Below are 3,403 nucleotides of genomic sequence, written 5' to 3' on the forward strand. Positions count from 1 at the left end.
ACACAATGTTTTACCTATTGAGTCCAGGTTGTGCAAGGTGTCTTTCATCACCTCCACGTAGAGTTTCTTCTGCCCAACCTCCAGTAAAGGCCACTCCTCCTGGTTGAAGACCACGACCACATCTTCAAGGCACAAAGGTTCCTAAAAGACACCAAGCACCCGGAAGAGCACTATACGAGATGTATCACATATCAACAAGTAGAAATACGAACACGTTGGTGGACATCACATGAAAGCTACAAACAGGTTATTAGCAATTGGACACAAACTCCTTTGTCTGGCCCACAAGAGGCACACACAGCAAATTCCTGGTGCAATTCACATCACCACTCTGTTCAGAAAAATCCCTTCCATTTGTGTTCAAAAGATGAAGAAGAATACATCAAAGAACAGACTGAGAAAGCAATGTTTATTTTTGTTGTTGTTAGGTGCCATCGAGTCTAGCAACCCTACGAACAAAAGATCTGAAACCAGTCCTGTCCTGCTCCATCCTCAAACTTCCTGACACACAAGAGCCCGCTGCAGCAGTCACCGTGTCAAGCCACCTGGTTGAGGGTCTTCCTCTCCTTCGCTGACCCTCCACCCTTCCCAACATCATGTCCTTCCCCAAGGAACAGCCCCTCCTAACAACATGCCCAAAGTATGAGAGGCAAAGCGTCATGATTCTTGCCTCCAAAGAACACTCTGGCTGCAACCTCTACAAGACGTATCTATTTATTCTCTTGTCTGCCCATGGGATGTTCAGTGCTCTTCTCCAACACCACAACTCAAAGGCAGCAATTCTTTTCCTGTCATCCTTATTCCCTGTCCAGGTCTCGGACGCATAGCTAGTAACTGCAAAGAGTAAGGCCTGAATCAGACACACCTTAGTTCTCAAACTGACCTCACCACTCCTCAATAATTTGGAAAGGTCCCTGAGTGCAGATTTTCCCAGTGCAATGCATCTCTTTCTTTCTTGACCGCTCATATCAAGGTTGTTCATTGTGGATCCAAGCAAGATGAAGCTGTTGACAGTTTCAATCTCCTCTCCATTGATCATGACACTACCTTTTGGTATGGTGATAAGAATCGTTATTTTCTTGATACTGAGATGCAATCCTTACGGAAGGCTGCATTCTCAGATCTTCGGCAACAAGTGCTTCAAGTCCTCCTCACTTTCAGCAAGTTAAGGTTGTGTCATCTGCAAAATGCAGGTTATTGATGCGTCTCTCTCCAATCCTGATGCCACACTCCTCCTCATAAGAGTCCAGCTTTTTGGATCATTTGCTCAGCATAGAGATGGAACAGGTCTGGAGACAGAATACTATCCTGACACACTCCCTTCCCAATTCCAAACCATGCAGTGCTGCCCTGCTCCGTTCACACAACAGCCTCCTAATCTGGTCATAGTATCTTCATGAGCACAGTCAAGTGCTCTGGGATTCTCATTCTTTCTCAAAGTATTGTATGATGTTTATTACCTTCTAGCAAATACTGAAGCCTGAGAGTTTCTGAGAGCGGCTGTGCCTTGTTTGACTGTCTGCGTGTGAGTTTAGAGTACTCCGCTGTAAGAATATTCAGCAGGGAGCTAGCTGAAAACAGTTTACGGGGGAGACACGTGGACATGTCCCCAAGAAAAACAGGGTGCTTCCATGAGACCTCATAAGAAAAACAGGGTGCTTCCATGAGACCTCATAAGAAAAACAGGGTGCTTCCATGAAACCTCATAAGACCCGGAAGAGTAGCTGTGAAGGCTTTATTCATGATAAACTAAAGTTCTCACACACTGTAGAAAATACAGGTTAATAAGAAGCAATTGTCCTTGAGAATTTGCAGAAATTAGAAATGCTTTGTGTCTCTGTTAGAACTCTCTGAGTAAATCATGAAAACTCCTGGCTCCTTCAAGGACACATTTCTTTCGAGCCCCGGAGATAACTGTTAGATAGGTAGCTTTAAGATTTTGGAGATAATTGGTTGTTGTGTAGCAAGAAGTCTGGATATTTTGATAGTAATAGAATGCTTTTATTTCCTATTTATGCTGAGAAACATAAAGCTCGAGGCTTTCTGGTTCTTGCCTATGGCCCCCTGTGCCATGCTTGGTCTTTGTCTATATTTTTTCCTCAGCAGTACCGTGTCTTCAAGTCCCACCCATAAATGGCAACACTGAAAAATACCAGTATTTCTATTTTTTTTGTACACAGACTATTTTTACAAAGTTTGAACAAATAAAGACCCAGGAAAGATTTTCAACAAGATAAAATGACACATTATCTGTAAGACCCGAGAGGCCACGGGATAGGGTATATTTTGCATTATATTCCCAGGAGAATGATGATTAAGAGTCATCTCACTGGAGCATAAAACAATATGCAAAAGACAGAAATACAATGAAAAGAGACAGCACAAGGCCCAAACTCAATCCGGTGGACACACACACACACACTGTGGAGCTGTCAGACAGCACAATTACAAAGAATGACAACAGTCTAATTAAACCTACAGAGGTGAATAGCAACAGGATAGAAACACTAACAAAAGAACAATAATGAAAGCAGAAAGAGAAAACTGTACCAAAGTATCAAAAAAGCAACGGTACAAATAGAAGAAACAGAGCTCAGAGAAGGGCAGTGTTTCAACAATTAGGACAGAAGTCAGCACAGAAGCAGCAGAGATTTAAGAAAGATCAGATATGGCTTGAGGTCTCCAGAGAGAGGAGAGAGTCAGGGACCAACGAGCCTTCTGGAGAAGCTGTGGTGAGTTAACAATTACATTGGTTTCTAAGCTGAACTGTAATGTGTTAAATTGTAACAACGGAGCATAGTTCTTTGTATATGCACTGGGAATGGGTTCTCTGATCTTCCAGGAGGGAAGGGAGAGGCCAGCTGGTGCAAGAACTGGTAGGATGAGGGACAAGGCCACCACGTGGGTCTTACTGGTCTCATAGCAAGAGGTTTTCTAGTGAACGTGACGGAGGAGACAACTCTCAGTTCTGAGAAAGTGGACATTCAATATCACACCATGCTAAATCTTTCAAACACTGTCAAAAATCTTTGTCCAAAGAGGCAAAAAAAGGATTCAAGTTCCTTTAAAGTCAAAGTCACAGAGTGAAAACTGCGTCCTCTCCTAAGACAGCTTACAGGACAGAACTTGAAGAAACTGGTAAAATTCTGTAATTGTTCGGATCTCCTTTCTGGAAATTGGTTCTCACGCCCAGCAAAAGTGGAAACCAGAAGAAACAGACAGAGATAAAAAACAACAAAAGGCTGATTTCTAAAGAAGTGTCTAAACATGTCATAGAACCATTTCTGATCAAGAAGACATCGGCTTCCTAAATGAATCTTCCCAAAATGTTTAGGGAAAGCCTGACACCAAATATCCTGACAGGACTTCAGGAAAAAATGGAATACGCTGGCAACCACTCAAT

The 3,403-nt window shown here is 42.8% G+C and overlaps 1 pseudogene; it reads right to left on the reverse strand.

The window, feature by feature from the left end:
- Window positions 1–3,403, reverse strand: part of LOC102877658 — a 79,750-nt pseudogene that overhangs the window by 52,285 nt on the left and 24,062 nt on the right.

The sequence above is a fragment of the Elephantulus edwardii genome, unplaced genomic scaffold, assembly GCF_000299155.1.
Source record: "Elephantulus edwardii isolate Elephantulus edwardi_28Jun2011 unplaced genomic scaffold, EleEdw1.0 scaffold00410, whole genome shotgun sequence".
Lineage (NCBI taxonomy): Eukaryota > Metazoa > Chordata > Mammalia > Macroscelidea > Macroscelididae > Elephantulus > Elephantulus edwardii.